This window comes from Mus caroli, unplaced genomic scaffold, assembly GCF_978045245.1.
Source record: "Mus caroli unplaced genomic scaffold, Mus_caroli_1 scaffold_2, whole genome shotgun sequence".
Lineage (NCBI taxonomy): Eukaryota > Metazoa > Chordata > Mammalia > Rodentia > Muridae > Mus > Mus caroli.
In genome coordinates, this window is record NW_028227257.1 from 70,952,654 (window position 1) to 70,978,607 (window position 25,954).

At 40.2% G+C, this 25,954-nt stretch overlaps 1 protein-coding gene across 3 annotated transcripts in view; it reads right to left on the bottom strand.

Annotated features, from left to right (window-relative positions):
• Bdnf (brain derived neurotrophic factor) overlaps window positions 1-25,954 on the bottom strand; it is a 49,287-nt gene that overhangs the window by 18,020 nt on the left and 5,313 nt on the right. The window contains exon 1 of one of the 3 annotated variants that reach the window (XM_021151236.3): window positions 12,163-12,414. The exons of the other annotated variants lie outside the window; for them this stretch is intronic. The gene's annotated coding sequence lies outside the window, so the exon portion shown is untranslated. Of the gene's footprint in view, window positions 1-12,162; window positions 12,415-25,954 lie in introns of those variants that run through there. 3 annotated transcript variants of the gene reach the window in all.

Below are 25,954 nucleotides of genomic sequence, written 5' to 3' on the forward strand. Positions count from 1 at the left end.
CTCATCTTACTGGAACATACTATGGACTTCTCAGACAGAAGGATGCTCCCATACACTCTTAGTGGGAATACAAACGGTTGCAGTCTGGCTTAGAACATTTTATGGAGTAATTATCAAATTTATAAGTGAGCTTTCCTATAATATAGCAGTTCTACTGTTAAGAACAAGTGTGCAGACAATTGCACAGGTACAAATATGCATATACAGACATGCATGTGTGCACATATATACTACATATGTGGTTATGGAGTACAAAAAGGTATATAATAGAAAAAAATCCAGTTTTCAACTATAAGAAAATAAACCTATAGTAAGTAAATCCTTCATATCAGATTCTGGCAGCTATGACGTGCATGCTCTTTCCCCTGTAAGCTGGAATGAAAAGGTCTCTGGAATGCAGCACTAAGTGTCTAAAGCCAAGGTGTAAAACAGTGTGTCACTTTTCCTTTAGAAAGGGGGGGGGGATAATCACAGTCATATTTGCTTATATTTCTATAAAGCGGACAATACTAGTTTGAAAACAGTTCTATAATAATGGCAATTATAGGTGTTTTGTGTAGGATAGGTGCAGGTTGAGGCAGAATTCTTTGTCGAATATTCAAATATTTCGATATTTGAATTATGTAAATAAGTTAAGTATAAATTTTAAACTGACCCCAGGCCAAGATTGTACATTCTGATAATCTCCGTATTTGGGGGATAGAGGCAGGAAGATCAAAAATTCAAGGTCATCCTGAGCTACACAGTCAGTTCAAGGCCAGCCTAAGCTACACAAAGTTCTGACTCAAGAAAATTAACTAAGTAACCAATTCATTCATTAAATATGAAAGTCAGACATACTTAATATTTCAGTTTTTTTAGACCAATATCCACACTGGTGTGGTGGTGTTGTACCTGGCAGTCTGAGTTTTGTATTTCATCTTTTGGTACATTTCCCTGGAAGAAGTTAGTAGAAGGTCATGGCTGGAACCTAGGAATGTGAAACATGAATTCTGATCCTTCCTCTTGGATTTCATATAAAGTTAATCCTATTAAATAGCTATTTGACTATTTTAAAAAAAACTGGCAACTTGAACAAACCCATAGGTGGACAGATGTAAGGACCTGTGCCTCAACTCTGCTTTGCAGTGAGAGTAAGAGTATGACCCTTCTGAATCCTGTGCTCCTTTGAAAAACAACCAGTATAAGGGCAAGGGATCTGTGACCTGTAAGGGGCAGCTCTACAAACAACTGTTATGACACACAGTGCAAGAATGAGAGGTAAGCAACAGCAAACAGCGGAGGGGACTACGACTTGTTTCCCAGAGTATCTAAGTCATTAAAATAATACAAAAGTACACTTGTCAAAGAAAGAATATAAATACAAACAGAAAGCAAGAACAAACTTATACAGAGAGACTTCAAGAGGAAGACGTATGGTTAAAGGACTCCTTATGTGATTATCCTCAATATCTTGAACTCTAAATTCTAGCAGAACAACTAGAGAGGCAGCTATAGAAGAAAGAACCCAGACTTAAATACAACCATGAGATATATGATGAATGAAGGACCCAGTAGGATAGTCCTTATTCTGTGAGCAGTATAGTTGTTGGAGCAAGTGCCCTCTTCACACAGGTGGCCTCCAACTGACTTTCAAAATCAGATGGAAAACTTCAAACATTTCTGAAATTGTCCTCTGGGGACCATTTACCCCAAATTAGAGACTGAATGAAAAACCATTCTTTCAAAAAGCACCTCTCCTCCAAAACCCCTTCTCATCTCCATATGTACAGTCATCTGGAAAGCAGATTTACCATTAAACAAATGGTCAAAGCTGTCCCGAAATGTTAAACTAATCACGAAAATCTGAGCATCGCTTTCCTCACCTTCCCAGAGTGAAACATTCCAAAGAGGCTGGAAATAACCACATATTGGTGCTGTAACCTGGGGTCTACTAGCAGTGCTCTAACTTTGTACCAACATCCAGATGCTGGGACAGGAAATCAGCTACTTGGAACCCAGTAAAAGAAAGTAGAGCCTTCCCTTCTATTTTGATTACTGAGGGCCCCATGTGAAGTTCCCAGTTCTTGGTTCCAGCTGTGTCTACGCTGGCTAACTCATACAACACACTTGTGCACCTCCCAATGAAACGAGGGACCTGCACTTGTGACTCAACATATTTGTAGACCTCAAAAACTTACACAACTTTCTTAAGATCAGTGAGTAAGTTAGAGGTATGTTGGCTCAAATTTAATCATTAGACCCAGCAAAGGCACTAGTATTGGGCTACCTCATGCAAATTCTATTTCAGAAATATTTCTGTGATGTGAAGAAAATGGAATGCACTAAGATGTTCTAAATCATGTTTGCAAACTAGGCATTACCTCCAAAGCTTCTAACACCTAATCTGACACAGACATGATACACAATGATTTAATGGTTATACAATTAATCACAGTGCTCTGAGATGCAGAAAACAACCCAGTCAAAGCAGATTTATCATGGACAAGAGGCTTTTTTTAGTGGAAACAGAATTCCTGCTGGGTCTTGAAGAATTGGTATAATTGTATGTGGAGAGAGTAATAAATAAACAAATTAGACTCAGAGAATTATGGTAGAGTAGACTTCTGATCTTGTCACTTTATAAAGTAAAGCTCACTTAGGCATGAAGCATGCCAGTGAGACATTTTGCTGCTTTGATGACAAGGTTCTAAAACCTCTTCTTCTAGAGTTGGGAAGTGCTAAGAATGCAGCACAGTGGTAATGTCAAGTGCTAGTCTAAACTTTACATGGATTAACACATTTAATCCCACACTACCCTGTCAAGAGGTTGAGGCAGAGTAAGAAACTAGCTGGGATCACAGACTCAGTAGTTGGTAGGCCAACTCCATCACTGGGCTCAGGAATAAAGGCTTCGATCTTTTGCTCTTCTTTGGAAGTCTATGATAGAAATTCCTTCCAAGTCAGAACAATATTTAGAAGGCCGCCTATTCAGAGCCTCTGAATGTCTGATTATTCGGAAAGCTGCAAATCTTTTCTAGCCATGTTCTAACCTAGGAATTTGGCGATGAAATGAACGATAAGCCCCTGTAAATCACAGGCTATTCAGTTTACGTGGCTTCTAGTTTACGAGATCTCAAGTGTTTCTGTATGGTTGAGACAACTGTGCAAATTGCTAAGCATAGCACAGACCCAGGCTCGGTCTTGCATTCAAGGACTTTACCTTTATATTCTTAAAAGTTTGAAAGGCATTTCTGATGGTCACCAGGTTTGGGAATCAGTGTTCCTTATGTCCATTTTACTTATATATTCAATATTTCACTCACCCTAATCCCCAGCTTTATAAAATACATGCCCCGAATCCTATATCCATTTTCCTTTTGTTGTTGTTATTTACCAAAAAGTAAGATAAAATGCATTTAAAACTCCTTAGAATACCTGTTCTTTTCTGGATTCATGATTTTTTGGTTTGCTTTGTGACCCACTGAGTTTAACTTGGGTAATCTCTGTGACACACTGGAGTAACAGTAAGGTGTGTGTGTGTGTGCGTGCATGTATGTTTTGGGGCATAGTGATAGAGATGTGAGGTTATAAGTAATGTGGGAACTCTTAGGTTTTGCAAAATATTGATTATAAAGAACAACCAAGGTGGAGGGGGTGAGGATGGGTGTGTGATATCCAGAGTGGGGGTCTCCTCTCAGAGGAGAGGGGAGACAGGAATGGAGAAGGATCTGGGAGAAAGGAGGCTGATATTGGTATGTAAAGTGAATAAATAAATAAATTAAAAAAAAACAACCAGAGGGTGTGGAGTAATCAAGGAAATCATTGCCAGGACCATGAAGACCCTAAAGAATGAGGTAGGTCAGCTGTGTAACCCAATGGCAACATTTGCTTATAATGAACTCTGAGTTTAGACTTTAGTAGAAAAAAGTAAGGATAAAAAAATGAAATATTCAGTAAATGCAGGAAGAACATTTTTGAAATAGATATTAGTGTTAATTATAGCTTTCCATCCACTATAAACAACGTTTTCCAAAATTCTATAATGGGAAGCTTTGAAGATTTTTTTTAAAGGAAATCTACCTTCCAGCTTACTGCTTTCTGCATACTCTGAATGAGGAGACAGATGTAACTCTCAACACAAGAAATTGATGTAAAACATGTTGGAAGACTGACATCAAACAGAAAAAAAAAAAATTCCAGGACTACCCTGCTATGGACCTCTATCTCCTGACCTACTGCCTTCTGACTGAGAGCACGTTGCTTTCCAGGAGGGTTTTATGAAGCAGAGTGTCATGGATCTCTCGGAGAGCAGCTGAGGTTGAGGGGTAGAGACAACATGCTACATGCTTGTTCTCCAACTAGACCCGAGTTACTTGTTTTTCTTTCCTACACTGGGGCTCTGTTAGGATCTTATTAGGGGAATTTTGCTGAAGGGTACAGTATAGTGCTTTTTAGGCTTTATAGCATGAACTTAGAGGATGATAGACATGTTTGTCTTTTTTGTTTTGTTTCAAAGACCAGATTAATAAATAACCAAGAGACACCAGACGATAGGTCTGGTACCACATAGAAGGTACTAATCCTATGAGTACCTCGCCACCTCTTCCTTCTTTCTTCTTTTTGAAATTTACAAATTAATTATGTGAATATGTGCTTCCTTGCATGTTGGCAAGCTAAATATTTCTAAGTTGGTGATGCCAGTTATGTTGTACTTACATAGTTATAAAGGCATTGCCCAGGGACACAACATATGTTTTAACTTCATAGATATTTGAGCAAAATCACCTCCTGAGTTCAAAATTAAGTAAGCAAATTATTGGTCTCTCCATTTGTGCATTATACTTCTACTAGCATGGCCAAAATTGCAGTAGCTCTATAAACAGCTCCGGGTTATACCATGGTCTTACATTGAATGTGCAATTATTTAAAACTCCCAAATTTCCCCTTCTTGACATCTGTTGATAAACATCCTCTAAGTACATACCCCTACCTTCCTATTCTGTCCTGCTGAGTTTTTTAAAAATCAAACTGGCTGAGATGATCTAGCTCAGTTGTAAAATACTTGCCTCAAAATCACAAGGACCAAAAAGTTCTGTCCTCAGACCCCATACAAAAAGCACAATGGTATCTACTTGTAATCCCAGCACTGGGGTAGTGGAACCAGAGGGATGACTGGAGTTCAGTGGCCAGGAAGCCTAGTGTAGTGGGTGTGCTCCAAGTCAAGAAGACACCCCATCTCTAATAACAAGGCAGATGGCATCCCTAAGAAATGACACCTAAAGTTGTCCTCTAGTTCTTTACACAGAAACATGTGCACATGCATCCACACACAAGCACATATAAACATAATTCACATGCACACAACACCCACACACAGAAGTTAATTACACTATTTTCCATTAAATAAATATATATGATCCAACTTCTATCTAGCAGCAGAATGTCTGCAGCCCCTGTTGGCTGTATGTTTTGATGTGATAAGCATATCGTCTGTGCCTTCAGACACATCATCAGCCAACATTTCGTGCTGGGTGTACTTTCCCCATGTTGCATAAGAGAGAACACCTTGAAGCCTTTGGTCTAGGAATGTGGCCTGGGACTCTGCCAAGCATCTCCCTTCAGCATCACGATTGTAGATTTCTCGACATTTAGATTCTATGTAATATAACAGAAAGTAGTCTATGTTTAAAAACACATCCAAGAAATAAGCGCACACATGAAACATAGAGAAACTTGTTTCAATTTGGGCCTAGTTTCACATTTCAAAGGCAGAGGAGCCCACAGAAAATATAATTTCTGAGACAGAAGCTCTGAATCCAGGAATGATTAGCAGGTGGCAAAAATTACTGAATGAGCCTCCCTTTCCTGTCTCACAAATCTGTCCTCCTTCTCTTAGGGAGTTGGGGGTGGGGTGGAGGGATATACTTTCTTTCTTTTTTATTTTTTCCTGAATAAGAATGTTTTTGGTTGCTCCTAGGGATAACACAAAACACTCAGAGTGCAGTTACTTTCTTTTGTTACAATGATGTTTGTTCTCTCTTACTACAAACTGGCACACATTTAATATATACTTTATTCAGTCCCTAACATACACAGGGACCAGCATCTCCACTTGCCCCTTAAAACTTGAAGACACTAAAAAATTCCACCAGTAAGTTTGCAGTTTCTATCTCTGTCAACTTTAAAGTATCAAAATTTCCAAGCATAATTTCATGAGTGAAGCAAATTATGCACAAGAAGGTCTATAAATTTATAAACAGTTTTTAAAAAGGTACTGGGGAAAATAAATATTATTAAATATTTCCTCCAGTTTCTATCTCCCTGCCATAAAAACAATGATCACTTTTCTTTTTTCACATTAAATTTCACATTAAATTCTTTCATCAACTACATTGACAACTCAGAATCTCAGGTAACTGCTAATGAATCTATCTGCTCCTTCAATAGCTCTATCAAGTGTGTCTGGGTAGGACTCACTCTGTTCTGGATGCTGATGTGGAATCATGCAGAGGTACACTAATCAATAACATAAAGTTCTGCCACTGGGGAGAAGTTTAAGTCAACTTATAATTACCGGTTCCTGTTTTTATATCACATTTTGATGCTACTTATTCGTAGGTGGAGATGATCTTTATCATTTCTTGTTGCCTCTTTTATTTTCCTTACTTTGAGGGGGAAGGGTACAAGGTGGGTAGAATAGTGTTTAAAACTCCCACTCTACTTACCACCCTCTATTTTATTCTTAAATCTTCTCAAATCATTAAAGTTAAAATTAGATCAGAGATGAAAGACATTCCATAAGATCTTCCTACTTCATTTATTTGGTGTTATTATATCTTAGAAAGTGGAATGAATTGCCAGTGGCAAAAGAGCAAAATCAAAACCTTTGCATTCAGTGCTACAGTATAAACCCTTGAAAATGATGAGAGAGAGAGAGAGGGAGAGAGAGAGAGAGAGAGAGAGAGAGAGAGAGAGAGAGAGAGAGAGAGAGAGAGAGAGAGAGAGAGAGAACAACCTTTGATTCCCAATTTTACATTGACTAGCATGTTAAAGTTCTTAAAGGTTAGTGTAAAAGTTGAGTTGTGGAGTTGCTTGCTTTAAAATCCACCTGCAGAGATAAATGTTACCTGACTCCCTCTCCCCTTAACACACACTCCCCAAGCCTGCACAGGGTGTCAAGAAAGGGAGACAGTAAAGATTGATACGGCAACAGGATGACTTACTGGGAAGTCTGGGGAAATTCTTTAGTAGGTACTATGACTTCAATGTTTAATGAACTGCTTAAATTAATTGGAAACATTTATCTGACTTTCTATTACATACCTAACAAGTTTCATATAGACTAGTTGAAATTAAAAAAAAAAAACCAGACTGATTTTGGATTAAAAAGAACAATCTGAAGTACAATGACTTAAAAAAAAATCATGTAATTTTTTTTTTGTATTTCCTGGTTATATTGAAATTAGGATATCCTCCTTTGCCTGCCTTCCCTCCAAAAAATGTGGAGGCATATCAAAACCACAGAAGGTCGTCATAAAATCCCAGTCAGACCAAAGCAACTGAGATGAAAGCAGATTTAAAAGCGCCAAGGTTCTGTAAGCTTTCAAAATCAGGACATTACGACCATGACAACCAATGAAAAGTTCTTTCAAGTGAACCTTTGGGGAAAACTACATAGCATTCATTACTCTCTGGGGACTTTGGAAATAACCTTTTACTTTATTATGCCTGCCACTGAAGCTTGTAAATTCATGTTACTCCCCTTGCTCTCCAAATGTAACCATCCTTGAACTTCAGGCCATGTATAAATGAAACTTCAGGACAACTAGCTACTCCATAGCCATCCACTATGTTTGGTCAGATTTACCTCACCAAAGGTGTGTCTCAGAGTTTGTAGTTGCACTTTGGTACTTACATAAATGAAATTTGCCATACTGCTTGTAATTCATTCTTTCTTTCACCTATCTATCTATCTATCTATCTATCTATCTATCTATCTATCTATCTATCTATCTATCTATCTATCTGATAGCATTCCCTTCCCCCTTAACAATTTTCAAATGCCCATGCAATTACTGAGTTTCGTCATTTTTTTTAATCTATCAACAATGACTCTGTTATTCAGTAATTGGGTCCATAACTTTCTGAAGTTTTCGTATTCCTGGGATAGAGTGATGGAAGTTTAGTAATTCTTTGAAATGTAAAATTACTTAGGATTATTGCTTTTCAGCCTTTTGGCTAAGATCAAGTGTAAAATTAGGATTAATAATCTCATCCCTAAGTGGAAGATGGAGGGACTTTAAGGATGCACTTCCCTAAGTTTTAAAGTACGAAAGCTTTAGTGATGTTTCCAAGGGTTAACTCCCCAATGCCAGTGACAAACGGGTTTCATTTGCCAACATCATTTACTTCTTAGCATTACTCCATACTAGACAGAATAAATGGAGGCCAGAGTGTAACCAATACGTCTACTCATTCACTTCTGATGCCCATCTGGGTATGTTATCCATCCTAATAAAGAAAATTTATCATAATGCAACTTAATGTGATTATCCTTCAGATGGCTCCTTCTGCCTCCAGTGAACAACAGCCAGCATTTTCAAGTTGGAATTCTGCAAAACTCTCTTCTGATTCCTCTTTAAAATGCAGTTCACAGCTTGAGCTCACAGAGCCTGCCAGTGGCTGAATGGCTGCACTAGGCGGCTGAGAGTCCTTCAATTAAGCAGCAATTTTGCAATTAGTGGAAACGAAGTGCTTCATAACAATTGTTTGAAAACAAGTTGAGACAAGTGAGCAATTACCCCATTAAAGAGAGATACTCACTGTCACAGGACCAAAAGAGCCCCCTCACACAAACGGAAACCATCCCCACAAGGAGAGAAACACAGGCTGGAAATCGTGTTTTAACCATTAGCAGGAGATCAGTACCCTATAACTGCTGCAGCAGGAGTGTGTCTTCCATAACAGACAGTCAGAGGTTGAGCTGCCCTCCTCTTGCTGTGTTCTGTTTTCATTCAGAAAATCCACAACTGCTCTTTGCTCTACTCCAGGACTAAATTCCTACACCTTAAATTCTTAATGAACTACTTCTGTGTGACCTTTCCTTCCATGTCGTGCATCTCAGATTCTCTTGGTGATTAGAAGATAACATCTATAGAACCCAAATCTGCCAACTGTGCTACAATTTACAACATATAGGGATGTGGAGTGTGGGGGAAGAAGGGGTGAGGGGGGAGATGGATTTTACTAAAGGCTTCAAAGATGAATCTAAAAAAGAATAAAAACAAGCTGGTTGCTATACTATCAGGTGGGCGTGCTCAGCCTGCTCCGTGTGCCAAGCTACAACCCAGAGCTATTTATATTCAGAAGAAATGAGATTATTGTGACTATTAAAAAGAATTGGACTCTAAAAACATTACAGGAAGCTGGGAACAGCTTATATTTTAATGGTGCCCCCTTTAAAAGAAAATCCAAGACTTTGTGCTAGGATTTTAGAAATTTGCATTTACATTTAATGATTTCTTCCTCCCAGCAAGTCAAGATGAACTAGAAGTAACCCAGCCCCTTTTCTCCCTTGGGACCTTTAGGAGATTTAAGCAACCATGGCTGCAGTTTAGGCAAATGATCACTTTCTCAGTTCCTCTTGTATGCAGTTAAAAGAGTACATACTTTCAAGGCATCCTAAAGCAGATTTCCTAAATGCTTTAATTTCTGGATACATAAAGGTTTGCAATCCTTTCAAATGACCTTAAGTAGCACCCTAAAACAAACATGATTCCAAACTACAAACTAAGCTCTGAATGGACTGTGAGAGACTCTAGAAGTATGTGAAAAATTACTGTTAGTCTGTTTTAAAAAATGTTATGTCTAAGTGTGTCTGCAATGGTCTAATGCTTCAAGATGTCTACGTCATGCACAACAGTCTTGTTTATCTGGAAATTATTTCTTTCTTCCTGAATCATTTATAAACAGGAAAATTTTAATGACTTAAAACAGTTCTCTATACAACGTGCGTTCTGTGTCGTTGTATTTACTATTAATATTTACCAATATTTATCCCATTTTTACAAAATAACATAGAAGAGGAACAGAAAACAACTTTATGATTCTGGAATTCCAATAATGGTAACTACCATATTTCAAATTCCAGTAGAGATTACGTTTCAACAAGTGTCTCTCTCTCTCTCTCTTTCTCTCTCTCTCTCTCTCTTTTGCCTTGGGGGGTGGGGTGGGGGAGGAAGAACAAACCAAAACCTCCAAACCTTAAGAAAAATCAGTGAACTGCAGTAATTATTTTTAAAACTCCCTAGTGTTATTCCATCCCCTGCGCCTGACTAAGCCTATTGTGTGTAACAGCTTGAACCGCTCTTGTTCTAACCTCAGATACCTCCGACCTGAAAATAGTGTCTCAAACTTACAGGGGCCCGGATGCTTAGAGGAATCAAACCCGTAAATAAAATAAATAAATAAATAATGCAACAAGACAAAACAAAAATCAATCGAAGGATCAAAATGGCTTTTGACCTTATAACTAATGTATAAAAGAATCGATTTTTGGAGAAGAATTAAAAGAGGGGTATATTTTTCAGTAAGTTGATCCAATTGTTGGGAAGGGGGACTCATTTAGCCTTTCATATACAATTAGATAACAATTACTGTTCCTAATTACACATCGCTTTTTTTTAAAAAAAAGATAAGTTCTAGAAGGACTAATAAACAGGCAGAAACATACTTCTAGACAAGAATATCCTGTATTCTTGTGAGAGGGGCTAAAAGTTCATTGGATATTGTTGAAGCTGAGAAGACGGATATTTTAGGATGCCGGGAAGACCCTCAAGTAAGATCAAGAAAATCCTAACACTTAGTCAGTGGTATCTCAAAGCACCCGGGCAACTCAAGGAAAGAAATGCAACAGTCAAAATTCCGAACCGAGCCGCACATCTTCAGGAAACTGGTTCAAAACGCCATTCAACAAGTTTTTTCCTCACAACCCCCATAACGACCAGCAAAACTGCCCCTAAAACACTTCCCCACCCCCATTCGACGAGCCCCAGCAGCTACTCTTGGCAGTGTGGCCAGAAGAGGGCACCCTCTACCTTCCTAGCTCAGCTCTCCTGGCCCTCCTCTCCCTCCTCCTTGGATCCTCCCTCTCTCCCTCCGGCTCCCCCCATCCCCAAGTCCCCATCCCCAGTTTCCTAGCCCAGGCTCCACCCCCAACTCACGAATTGTTTTCTCTAAAACACCAGTTCAAACCCACAGTCTGTGGCTCACCGGCCCCAGCAGCCCCGGGGGGAACCCCCCAACCCCACCCCGGGCAGTAATTTCCCCTTCTTCCTTTTCATCAAGCAAAAAGCCCCCATCTTCAGCTATTTCTTTCTACGCTTAGGTCGCTTATCCATTTCTCTTCCTGTTTCAGCATTCCTGGAAATCAAAACTAGCCTCTTCATCCTCCATAAACACCCAACCTACTCCCGGATGAAAGTCAAAACTTTCACTTCCTCAGGAGGATGCCCAAAGGGAGGTGCGCAGGATGGACAGAGGATCGGATACAGGCTGACCTGGAGTTCCGCAGACCCTTTCAGGCCCCAGCGACAAGAAGGGTCCCAAGCTTTCCTAGTTAAACGTTGACCTTGGACCTGTAAGTAAGCTTTAGTAGTACTCCCTAGAGAGCAGGTGACAGTGAACAGCCTGTTGTGATACCCAGGAAAAGAGATGAGGACAGAAGGCGCCAAGACCCATTCTCGGACTACACACCACCCCGGTCCAAATTTGTGTGGAGAGTGCCTAGCCAGTGGTAAGGGCTCTCATCCCAGCCCCGTCCCGGTGCCTTCCGTCTGAGCCCCCAACAGCTGTCGCTCTATATCTCTCTCACCACCCTTCCTCGTCTGCGGGAGGACTTCGGGGATCCCCGGGACGCAGGCTTAGCTCCCATGGCGCAAGTCGTCCTCTTCTCTTGGCTTTTTCTTTCACACTGAAGGGATTCCTGGGGTCGCACTGTCCCTCAGGGTCGTGGGATCCCGGGAGAACGCTCCTCAGGAGCAAGCCCGCCCCTCCGCTGTCCCGGGACGAAGGTGAAGCCGGAGTTCTGCGGTCCCACAACTTCTCAGTCCCCTAGCCAACTTTCCCGGACGCACGCGCCTCCGGCTCTCGCGCTTAGCCCCACGCCCCGCAGTCGCCTACCTCAGGGTCCACACAAAGCTCTCGGATCCCCGGCAGTGGAGTCACATTGTTGTCACGCTTCTGGTCCCTGCGCCCTGCCCTGGGCCCCGTGCGCTTTCTCCTCTGCCCCAAGGCAGCGGTGGCAGTTGAAGGAACCGGGTCTCATCAAAGCCTCCCAGGCGGAGGTGGCGCGCCGCCCCAGGCGGTTTCCTTCTCCAAGCCCGGGAGTCCTGGGCGCACTGGGAACCGTGCGACAGCCAGCCAGCGGGTGCGCCCCGGCACGGCAGCAGCGACGGGCACCCAGAGCTCAGCCAGAGCCAGGCACTGGGGTCAGACATTATTTAGCTCTTCGGTTGAGCTTCGATTGGTCAGACAGCGCCGCCCCTATCCCCTCCCTGCTCCGCCGCGCCACCGATACCCATTGGGGTGGCTGCTTAAAGGGGACGACGCGCCTTTTCCTTGCGGGGGGCTCAGCCCTCGGAAGCCCTCGGGGTATCCCTGATCGCCTTGCACAGGCTTCTCTCCATTTCCCCGGAGCCCGCTGCTTAAACCCAAAGCTCCGTGCCTGCCCTCTGCGTTCTCCGCAGGGTGCCCTTTGCTAGGAGGGGTGGTCGAATCCCAGTTCCTAGGAACCCTACTCCCCGCAATGTGCTCTAGAGTAGGAGGAAGCGAGTGTGACTCTCACGCGTCCAAATCTTTCTCCCCTGGTTTGTAACTCTCCCCATCTTTCCCATCCCAGCACCCAAGTTCTGTGGGAGAGGGCGTGCATCCACCCCCACCCCCCCACAGGTCCCTGGCCACAGCCCCGGCCCCAGACACACCTTCCCGCACCTTCCCGCACCACAAAGCTAGAAAAAGCGAACACACAATGAAACTACACAGAGTGTGCGGGGTTATGGTTTACTCCGCTACCTTAAACACATCGGCTTAACCAGAGTTCGCGCCCTGACCTCTCCGGAGTGTGCCTAATAGAATTAAATCAAGATAATAACAGTATTTTTTATTAATGAATAACCCCGGATAGCATTACACCAAGTTACTGCTTCTAGCCGGGAAGCCTAGGCAATAACAGACCTCACTAAAGCCATATGCTTCCCAGCAGACCAAACGGGGGCGGGGGGGGGGGGAGTGAGGAAAGAGAAAGAAAAGAAACCCACCTTTTTCAGTCACTACTTGTCAAAGTAAACATCAAGGCAGCTGCTCTGGGGAAGACCGGTCCCCAAGGTTCTAGACTCTTACTATATATTTCCCCTTCTCTTCAGTTAAAAGGGGGAGGGGGCGAGTCTTTGGTGGCCGATATGTACTCCTGTTCTGCAGCAAAGAAGTTAAATTATTGATAGTGGAAATTGCATGGCGGAGGTAATACTCGCACGCCTTCAGCGAGAAGCTCCATTTGATCTAGGCAGAGGCTGGGAGATTTCATGCTAGCTCGCTGGGGGTGGGTGGGGGGAGCAGCAGCGAGAGCAGTCCTCTCCTCGGTGAATGGGAAAGTGGGTGGGAGTCCACGAGAGGGCTCCACGCTGCCTTGACGTGAGCTGTCATATGATACCTCCTCTGCCTCTAGACACTCTAGTGCACGAATTACCAGAATCAGAATTCCGCGCATTTAAAATGATACATCTTTTATTAGAAGAATTCCGTTCCAGGGCATTGCATGCTTTGTAGATGTTTTCACTTCCAGTCCTAGCAAATTCACGCACACAGAAGCCAAGCCTGTCATTATCTAGGCAGCAACAACACATCAAAAAAAATATATATATACTTAACCAGGATTTAGGGTGAGGGGTGGGTAGCTCACTAAGCCCCCTTCCTCTAGAGCAGTGAGTGGTCTTTGGACCGTTTTTGTTTGGTTGTTTGATTTTTTTTTTTTTTTTTAACCTGTGGCTGCGAGATCAGTTACATGACTAGGTTCTGGAGGACTACTTAGCTGTATGATAAACTCTGCCAAGTGTTTATCACTGTACCTGGATTGCTGCTTTGTTAATCGTCGCCCCTCTAATCCAGCCAATAAGTAAAGGCTAGGGCAGACAGACCTTTATTATTCATTTTATTTTATTTTTTCTAGAAAAAAATATAAAAGAACAAGAGGGCAGTATTGAGCACCGTGCCACAGCCTCTTGTTAACATAATCACCTGTCTGAGGATTAAAAGGGAGGCTTCTTCTTCTAAGGCTGGCCTTTAGTATGTCTGAGACAGGGCCCAGTGATTAGCACTGTAATAAGCAATTCATTCACAGACGATTTCAAGTCACCGTAAAAAATTGGCATATGTGACTCAGAAAGGAGGCAAAAATGGGTATCAGAGACTCTTGCACCCCAACTTCTGTGACCCCTTGTATGTGAACGCTTGTGAAATCTGAATGACTTAACCGTTGTTAAGGCATTGCTGTATGACTATATCTGAATACTTAAACATTAAATTTCCCAGAGGAAAGGAGGTTCATAAACAGTTCTTTCTCCCAGATGTCTGTTGTCATCAGGAGTGGGCTATTGTACTGAATAGATGGCAGCAGTGTATACTGAGATTCATTTACCTACGGGCTGATGGTTAACAAAGTGAAACTACTAACATTTGCTGTTTGAAAGCTTCCAAAACCTGCTGACAGAAATCTTTCTGTTTTATAAGTGAAGAACCAGAGATTCAATATGTTATAGTAATTCAACCAAGAATACCAGAGATCCACCCTTAAAGACCTCAAAAACTCAATCAAGAAAGGCCTCCTCCTTCTACCCTTTGTCCTTCAGTAAAGGGAAATCATCAGAACTCACGATATTTTAGAGTCCCTTTACAAACTGTTGCTCTGGATAGTCAGGCTATTCAAATATATGCACACTCTCAGAGTGTCACTCACAGTTCGCTTTGCCCCTCTGACAACTTGGTGGAGCATGTGATCAATACAAAGGATTCTACAACACAGATGTCTAATCTATATGAAATGTGCAGGGGAAACAGAATGATAGAGGGCACGAAGCTAGGCTTGGGCCACCTTAAAGACCCTCTGTTTCTTCCTAGGTTATAAGCTGAATATAACTATGATTTCTTCTATCATTATAACTTAAGTGACTATATTACAATCTTTAAAACTACTGGTATATCTTTAAAAAGGACTGGAGGAGTCCTACCTGCAATTTTAAAAGGTAAATAATTTTAAATCAGCTTCAAACAAATGCCTACTTTCCAACTTTACATTTGTTAGGAATGAGTTTTGCCCCCGGGGTTTTGTAACCTGTTAAAATTTACTTCTTTTCCAAAAACTCTGTTGCAAGCAAATGTCTTTGCTAGCACCTGCATTGCTGCTCAGGTAGATATTATGTCAGATCTCTATTCTATGGAACGTACATTACCCTGTTAGCACTTCCGCTGAAGAAACCATGCTTTCACCCTGAGACTCTGATTGGATGGCTGATCCTGTTAGTCTCACTCTCCCTTGACACCATAGATATAAATGTTTGTGTCTTCCTTTTCCAGTGGGTGGTGCATTTTCACTGAGAAAAAGAAGGAGTCAGAAAGGCAGGAGTATTTGGGGATAGAAGATCAAGTACCAATTCAGATAAACCTGAGCAAGTAGACTTCTTCTTCCCAATTTTGAGTATTTAAAAATTTCTGATTTGTGATTGTGGCAATACTCAATCAGTAAGAGACAAGACTTGTGACATTTACCTATTTGCCATAAAATTTTCCCTTCCCTTTCACTGAAGAACATAAGAGCCAAGATGGATCAATGGCCTGTGCTTTATAGGAAGTTATGAATTCTTTTGAAATGTTTTCATTCTGGTAACTTATTCAACTAGTTTTGGGGGCTTAAGATCAAATGTTTTTCTAAAAAAGATTTTTCTTCTCTTTGTTTTTGACCAGGTGTCACTATTTAGCTCACACTCATTTTGGACTTGGACTTGTGAGTATCTTGTACTACAGGTGCCTGCTAGAGCAGTAGATTACTGTCATATTAAGCATAAAGGCAAATCTTGATTAAATGAGGCATTATCTTTTTTTCTAACAGTTTGGTTTCTGACATAAAAGATTGATATTGGGAGCAAAAATTCCTTCATTTGATGCCAATGTTTTCTCTACCACTAAAAAGGAAGAAAAAAAAAACTATGGAGAAAAGAAATGTCATTACTGCAGAGATTAAAAGTTAATTTTGAGTGAGTCTAATTCTTAGTTCCTTTGGTTTATTGCCTAATATTCTCCCAACTCAATGTTTCAAGGGGACAAAAGTGAGGCATAAATGTGACTTCCCATCTCTTGTTGTCAGGAAATACAAACTAATCCTCATTACCCAAGTGGGAACAGAGGCAGTAGGATCAGATTTGATACTGACATATTATTCTATTAATAATTTTAATTGGATGAGGTCAATCCTACTATCTCTATAAGCATTTTATGTTTAATTGTGTTTATTGAAGTTTCTTGGTTACTCCTGCCTTCACTTTTCTTTGGGGGAAAAAAAAAGGTTTGGTATCAAATGAATTGACCCCAAACACTGCTTGAAAACTAGAGAAAGTAATTAACATGGGGAAATAGTAAGTAAACAGAAAACTTCCCCGATGAGCAGAGTGACAAGGATGTTTTCAAATCCATGCTGCATGATTTCCAAGGTCTAGTTTGGCCTTGAACTGTGTCATTCACAGCCTTTGCAATCATTAAATAAGGTCTGTTCTTGAGAAAAAATACCTTAAGGGAAAAATAGTTTCCTTATTCATTGGGTAGTACTTCTCTGTAAGATTCCTATAGGCCATAAAAATAACTCCATGCTATACTTAGATGTGGCCAAATTGGCCAACACATGTTACAGGAATTCTGTATCCTGGCAGGCCCAGTATGGACAGATAAAAGCAAGGAAGCACAAAATGCCTGGGCACTGAGAGTTGAAAAGGAGGACCTGAAAAAAGATGATCCCATCTGGAAATACTTCTCTGCTTCAAGGAAAGTACCATAAAAATCATTATGAAATTGCTGAGGCTAACCCCCTAAATATTCAAGAACCACCTACTGGCAAACCTTCCTCTAAGTTAGCAGATCTTCTCTGAAAACATGGAAAGATTAACAATGAAAGAGCCATTGATTTACTCATTACACTGTGGATATGGACATAGTCACCAAGGGCATGGAACTGTGGACTTGGGACCTCAAAGCTAGACTTACGAACCGTGGTGTGTCGTGGTTGTACTGGGAATAGAGCCATGGAAAGCATGAACTAACTTAAAGTACTGAGTTTCAGGACATTGAATCAGATATCAAGAGTAAGTCACCTTAATTTTGAAATACAACCATGTTTTAATGTGTGATCGTCGAAGCTAGATTTTTTTCTGTTGTCAAACTTTACATTTTTTCCCCATGGGCAAATGAAGAAAGAAAAGCATGAACATTCAGTAATTGTGGTGCTTCTCAAAGTCATATTAGGAAGTGCACCAAGAACCTGGGCTATTTTTCCTGGGATTTTGATATGTGTGCCTTTGAAAAATGAACTGTGTGATGAAAGACCTGGGTAGGTTATGCAGCTCTCTTGACTTGGTCCTGCTTAGGCATATGACAAAAGGGGAGGGAGAGGCCTCCACAGCACATGCAAGCAGCTCTATCTAGCACATAGCATCATCTGGAATCATCCAAAAACTATCACTCCATCAATTTCAGTTTCCCTTTACTTCACAATTAAATTCATTCAACTGGCTATAACTTGCTGGACGTCAGCATGTGCCAGCCATTCTATCTGCAATGACGCAGATAAACAAAACACATCTCCAAACTTTAGGAGTTTATAGTTTTGGCCATGAGTTATAGTGTAGTTCAAGAGCCATTAGTTATTTGCCAAAGGAGAGAACTTATATTGTTTTGTTTTGCCTTAGGTTTGTTATACTGTATAGGCTGATAACCATCTGTCTGCCCCGTGTAGTAATGATGAGAAGAAACTTCCCTCTGAGGATCCAGGAATACATAAGAATTAGGGTGGGCACACCACAGTTAACTATTGCCCTGGTTCTTGTTATTCATGCTTAACTGTGTTTTCATAAGGCAAGCAAATAAGAGTAGAGAGAGGTTGAGAAGATACAGGGCAAGTGATTTTTATCAGAGGCATCTAATTTTGACATATGAGTAGGTGAACTTTTTTATTCTGTTTATGTGTATGTATGTGTATCTGCATGAGCTTATGTATAAGCCATGTGTGCAGGTATCTGGAACTGGAGTTTTAGGTAGTCATGAACTGCTTGGTATGGGTGCTAGGAACCAAACCTTAGTCATCTGCAAGATCAATATGTGCTCCTAACTGCAGAGCCATCACTCCAGCTCCTAGGTAGAGTTTTTTGTTGTTGTGGAAAATAGATCTGGAAATGGTGTGTGTATATGTATATCTGTGTTGTGTGCACCTGAGCACATGCGAGCACACATGTTTGTGTGTTCTTGGAGGTATAAACACACACACACACGTGTGTGTGTATGTGTGTGTGTGTGTATATATATATATATATATATATATATATATATATATATATATATATATGTGAATGTGGAGGTGGGTGTTGTTACTCAGGAATCTATCCTGCTGAAAGTGCCAAACACCTTGGTTGTTTAGACAAAGGGTCTCTCATTGGCCTGGAGGTCACTGGTTAGCTAGGCTGCCTAGACAGCAAATACCAGGGATCTGGTTGTCTGAACCTCTAGTAGCTACCACATGTGGTATTTTAAGTGAGTTTTAGAGGTCAAAGTCAGGCCTTCTTACTTTGGGGCAAATACTTTACAGACCCTGCCCCTAGGAGGGCTGTTATGGGGTTATCCTGTCTTCCTACATAGTAGATTAAGCCTCCTTTGCAGGACTTCTAGAATCTAGCATTGCTAGCTCTTGGAAGTTCCTTCTTGGAGCATATTTTCATTGTTACAATTACTATCTTGTTTCATTTCATCCAGCCTTACTGAAGATGAAGGACAGCTGCTTATTAACTTTCTGATGTTGCTAAATTGCCACTCAGACTGTTTTCATAGCATATCGAACCTCATAACCTTCTTCATAAACTCCAACTTCCAATCCATTCATCACTTCTATTGCTCTACTCTGGACTTCCTCCAAAGTCTCCATATTCTTCTGAAAACGTGAAGCCCTACACTCAACATGTGTGGGAAATTAGCCAGGACTTAGAAAACACTGGAATCGTGAGTTATCTGAACACAGCTGTTTGGGAAAACTAAGGGAGAAGAAGATTCAATCAGATTGACAAATCATCCCCTGGAAGTTGGAGACAGGAGAGGTTGTTTTTATAAAAGAACAAGCCTTTGAATCAAAGCTGAATCTTTATCCTTAGCATAAACATGCTGCATTTTTTTTTAAAGAAACAGATCCTGAACAAGGTATTCATTCCCTGACCCCAAATCCAATTTCAAACAATACTGTCTAAGACTAAATGATGTTCAGTACACTACTTAATATCTCAAGCTGTGGACTTTTAACTAACTAAATTGGAATACTATTTTCAAATCCTCAGGGGTGACTACAAGCTCTTAGAAGAATAAGGTTTATGAAATACTACACTACTTTTGAGGCTTTTACTTCCTGAAAACCATTGTAGTTTTTGGATTTCTGTTTTGTTAATACCTAAAACCTAATTAGAATAAAGTTAATAAAACAAGTCCAATCACATAAGACCCACACTAGCCAGTCTGATACCTAGAATCAAACTTTCCTGGATGTTTCATCCATCAGGTATACTTCATCAGGTAATTCATGATTTCACAGTCCATACTACATGTACAATAAATTCAGCATCCTTCCTTGCTCAAATTGGGGTAGAAGTGGTATAAGGTCTTTCCATAGACTCCAGCAGCTTTAGTTCTTCATGTGACTTTAGCATCTCTGAAAAGACCACTTGTGCTAAGATTTATCAACATGCCTTCAATCAATTATTTAAAATCACATCGTCTCTGTAAGCTGCTTTCTAGGAGAAGGGTGGATGAAATTTATCAAGAAGACATCCAAGTAGATGGATGACTTCTTGTCCTCTGCTGTCTTCCTACTCAGCTACCCTTCTAGAGCTGGTGTTTTCCCTTCTGAGGTGCTGCAGAGACACAAAGGACCCAGATACCATTCCTGGCATGCTCCCAAATGAAATGTATTTCCAGAGAGGTTTCAAGTTTGGAGTGGAGCCCTTAGAGGAAGAACACTGAATTGCACAAGGAAAGCCAATAAACATCTTAGTCCCTAGCAGGAACTATGAGGTTGTAATTACGTTTCAGGCTGTGCTGGTCCATTTTCTTCTTCTCCATATCTGTAAACAATATGTTAGATTTGGAGGTTTGTCATAGACTGCGTGTTTTGGAGAGAGTGTTCTCCATCAGAGCATCTGCAGTACCACAGCCAGTAACAGTTAGGAAAGGCAAACTTATGAAATGGCTTCTAAACACACTAAATCCCAATCTAAACAATTTATAACGTTTCTTACTCAATAACTCTTAGAAGTCAACTCATGCGGAACTGTTCTAAACAAGTTAAGAAAGAAGTAAGAAATCCTCCATTGGGTAATAAACCAAAGTGAGTGCAAGAGTGTGCAGGTAACAAGCCTCAGAATTCTGGTGGGGTTAGATATTTATTTCTGGAAAATTCTGTATGGATAGTGTCTGAGACATGACAACAATTATAACAGCTAAAATTGTATAAGAATTTTCAGGTGAGATTAATAATTACAAGAAAACTTTGGCATTAGAAAGACACAGGTTAAAGCCCAGCTTTGCCATAGTAGCTGAGCCAATTTAGCACAATTATCTGTCTAAAGGATTAATCAGTTTCCTTATGTTAAGCGATGAACACTGACAGGCTTTGCCTAGAGAGGTTGTCATGGAAAGGATTCATTGAGGCGCAGTAATATGGAATGCTCACTGTATTAAATGAGACAAAATCAGGTTTCACTATTCTTTCATTTGATCCTAACACGCTGGTTAAGTGTTGCCATGCTCCATTATATGATTGTGAAAATGAGACTCTAAAATGAGAAGTAACCACTTGAAAGCCATTGGCTGATCAGCAAATCAAAAAAAAAATCATCCTAAAGTAGTGTTTGTGGTCACTGATTTTTGAGGCTCTCACCTATTTCGAAGAGATGTAGTGAGAACTTCTTAGGAAAATACATGTGCAAACTATCTAAATGAAATGAAGGCTTGTGTAGCACTCATTACACAGGAATACTGGGCTTCCCTTCCTCCCACTGTCCTTCCTGCCTTAACCTCCAGAAATAGTGGGATTACAGACCTGTGCCATCAGGGTAGGCTTAGAAGACAGGATTTTAAAATGAGCTTGTAAGTCAAAAAAACTTTAGGTCTGAAGTTCAACTTTTCCACTTGAAATTTACTGTGTTTGTTTGGGCAAATTACTTAAACTCCCCGAGCTCTAGTTTCCTTGTTTATATAATTAGAATATAATCTGTCTCCAAGAGTTACTTTGAGGGTTAAATAATATATATCAAAGGAAAAGCAAAGAGCTTAGTACATGGTCAATGCAAAACAGGTGTTCCCTCACCTCACAATTTCTGTCAATGTTCCTACAGTGTAACAATGACAATATCTAAGAGTTTTCAGAGAGTTGAGTTTGTTAAAGATTGTTAGCTTTCTGAGGGTAGTATTACCTAAGTTAATAGCCGAAGCTTAAAATTCCAAGATCTGCTTTGCAGGGGTGGTCATGTTGCAGGTCAAACCCAAGACATCATGCATGCTAAGCAAGCACTCTACTACTAAGCTATACCCTACCCATGCCCCTGGAACTTCCTATCCTTTCCACAGGAGGACTAGATTTCTAGAGCCATGGAATTGTGCTGCTGCTGATACTATAATTATGCATTAGGGTCATACCGAGCTCAATTGAAGCACATCTTCCACACCATGGCTATCTTGTCAATTGGCCTTTTACACTCTGTGTAGCTTTTCTAATGGCAAAACTGATTTAATTTTTTCTGCCAATGCCAATTCCTTTTGCCAGAAAGGAAAACCAAATGGCTAATGTTGACATTGGCTAAATTCACATTTCTGAATCAATGCTATGTTAATAATTTCCTCCCACACGTTCTGTTGTCAAATGTGTAGCGGATCTTACCCAGTAGTATTTGCAGACTTTATTACAAGCAGAAGCTAGACATTTTTGTATTGTATGCCAATGGTTAGTTATTTCAAAATTATAGCAATCATTTTGCTGCTAGATTATCCAATATATAAAAGTGCATATATTTTTATATCACAATATATTACATTTTATATTATTATAGCTATATATAATGCAATTGTTTTCCTTTGTAACCTTAGACTTTTTATTATCTTCATTTAGAAGTAATATTCTGAAATGAGTTTACAAAAAGGTTCATCAGACTGCCAAGAGTCTATGCCACAAAAATGGCTACAAATCCCATGTTAGTTCAACATGTCATAAAGAATAAGAGCTTAATTCTTTAATATTGATTATGGAAGTCATTGGAGAGGAAGAAGTTCTCAGAGGAGGAGGAAGGTGAAAGTCAAGGAAATCATTGTTTTCTACTAAAGTAATTAGAACTAATGAGCATGGAAGGCAGAGATCATGGCCAGAGAGAAATGGCCTAGAGAAACACCCACAGCGAGCTCCTGTAGAATCCGGATTCTTCTCTGCTTCCCTGATTATTTCTATATTGCTATACATTTCCTATCTCTTTTACATCCATCTCTCCAGCCATGTTTTACCCTGTTGGCTTCCTGTTTAGGTGAACACTCATGCGAACACTTAATTTGGATATTTCATTTTATAGAGCTCTTAATACTCAGAGATTGTACATATTCAATATTTTTCTGTGAACCTGAAGAGATCTCTGTCTTAACTTCCCTTGGCACTGATACAGTCTCTGATGGGATTTCTAGGTATCACAGCACTTGATACATATTCTGGCACTAAGATCCCAATGTTTTTCTTCTGCTGTTGGGCTCTGCTTCCTAGTTTGGAAAGGGTATGCATTCACTCAGAGGTTAAAAATATTGGAAAGGTCATTTCTATTTTCCATAGTAATCCACAGAAATGGCCTTTTCAGTTTAAAAGATCTCATATAAGACACATTTTCCTACCAGCTTCAGGTTGAACTGTTAAATTTGGAATTACAAATTGCTAAATGGCTTGCTCGTAGAAAATTTCCCTAAGGTTTATTCTTTTTTTTAAAAGTTTATACTTTGAAATGTATTTTGCCATTTGCCTAAAATAGAATTCAAGAGTGATGTCTGTCATCCTTAGTGCATCAGAAGTTATTTTAAATATGGCATCTTTATAAAAGTCAATAGCTGCCTCATCAAAGGGCAATCATGTCCAGTGTGGGTGGCTGTGCCAATTGTTTTTGAACTACTGCAGCAATCCAGCCAATCGCAGGGAATGGCTTGCAGTCTCTCGACACCCACATTTCTTCTTAATTATCTCCACCAGGCTGAGTTAGCTAAGGACAGATCTATAGCATTTCCTGGATGTCCAAATGCCCACACACCTTCTGCAGGCTTTGAGTTACCAGTTCTCTTTCATGTTTCTCCTGGCTGGACCATCTAATTATCTATTAGCATGTACATATAATGCATTATTTATAAGAACAAGACACTTTCAGGATGCAATATCTTTAATTTTAAAAAGAAATGACATAAAACATAGAACATGGATGTCACAAAGAAAAGTGCCCTCAAATTTGACAGTGGGAATTCTACCACATCCTTCCTTTAAAATAAATCTAAACAAATATAAGGTCATTGTTCAATGTAAACTATCATAATCATCATTTTTGAGAAAAAATGGTAAATTCCATATCCAGAGACCTCCTATGTAGGTCCCAAATATATTGTCTTTAAGTTTTATCTAAATGTATTTAGAAAGTAAAAAATTAGAGGCCCATTGGACACACAAACTTTATATGCCCTAGTGCAGGGGAACGCCAGGGCCAAAAATGGGAATGGGTGGGTAGGAAGTGGGGTGGGGGACTTTTGGGAGAGCATTGGAAATGTAATGGAGGAAAATACGTAATAAAAAAAACGAGGAAAAAAAATAAAATTCTAAATCATCAAAGGTTAGGATAAGTTAAACTGGATTTCTCGTGAAGGAAGGGGAAAGAGTTACAGTGACCACAATTCTCCTATAGTGCTCGGTAATGACCAGTGGGTCTCACGCATACCACCAAATGCTCTACCTTTCAACTATCCCTGCTGTCTTTCTACTATTTTTTTTTTTTGAGACAGAGAACCATTAAATTGCACAAACTGAGTTTAAATTCATTCTGCAGGCTAGGCAGGCCTTGAGCTTGTGATCCTCATACATCATCCACCTCCAGGCTGTATATTGTACACTAGTCAACCATGACACTGAAATAGACTTTAGAACTTATCCCGAGAACATTGTTTCTGTACTATGTGCATGGAAACAGAAACTGAGTTGATGTTTCAGTTATTGATAATGAGTTGAGGATAAAGCTTGAACTATGCCTTTGAACCCAAGTCACTGTGTTTTCTTGAAGAAAGTACAAATCCAGATGTCTTTAAGGGGCCAGATTTTGTCACCAGCCTATAGGTTCTGGCAAGATAAGGATCATTCAGTCTTGCTCATGGCTGAATCTTCAAATTCTGACATAGTTTGGGACTCATAATTGATTAATATTTAATACATATGGAATAAAATTATGACTTAATTTTCTGCAGTAATATGTTAGGAGCAAATGCCATCATAGCCCACTTAAGATAGGCAAACACTATCTACCAAGGTAAACAAGTATCCAGGAATCCAAGACCAGGATGAAATTCCAGAGGGTTGAAAGAGAGCAAGCCAGCATGAACTCATGCATCGGATATGGGCTGGACTAAGTGACCTCTGACAAATGTCTGGCCATTAGATTCTCTGACTCATGAGTAAAAGTAATGTACTTCTTGGCTTTGGCCTATCTTCTGTGTTTGTATTTCAGGGGAATTAGTGACTGTGACTTAGCTAGTGTGTCAGCCACAGGAAGATTCCTGTTTTCTTTGAGCCTCCAACTTTGAGAGAGGGAAAGAAGAATTTAGGAAGGCAAGGTCATGGGCCGATTAAAACTTTCCATTAGTTCTGCCAAATTTGGGGAATATTTGTAGATCACTTTTTAAAAAAAAATTAGATAAATCAAAAAAGGAGAAAATGATGCCTAAAATACCCTCAGAGGCCTTAGATAGGTCTGAGGGGCATGGTGGGCACTGAACAAGTACAGTCCTTGAAACTGGAAGAGACAGACTCCAAGCCTTCAGACCGTCCACTGTGGTATGTCTCTGCAGCTTGGCACCGAAATTCCCTGTGTAAGAGGCCATGGTGATCCCCACCCAACATAGCCCATCTGGAAATCAAATGAAGAAACCTGTCATGAGTTGTCAAAATTCTCCATGAAGTGTTCTTACTAGGAAATACAAATAAACTGTGCGCTTGATTATAGAGAACTCCTTACAGGATTCTTTTTACAGCATTGGAATGGAAGAGAAAAGAGAGGGAGGAAAGATGGGGGGCGGGAGGAGTCAGGATTGGCAAAAAACCAAACCAAACCCAAACCGAATACACCAACAAAACCCCCGAAAACCTTACCAATGAGAATGGAGGCAAGATAACTCAGTATTTTGACCCATGTGTCAAGTTGGGGCAGGGGCATCACTGCTTATAGAACATGTATCTTTTTTCTAGAGATACTTGTAAAAGGAACAGCTCTACATTCCCAACTAAAAGATGTAAGGCTTTATGGTCTTGATATTATGCTCAGTCTGAAGTCAGAAGGGGAGAGAACATTTTATTGTTTAAAAATTTAATCTTCTCCACTTAAGGCAACCCCCTCCACTTTCAGAG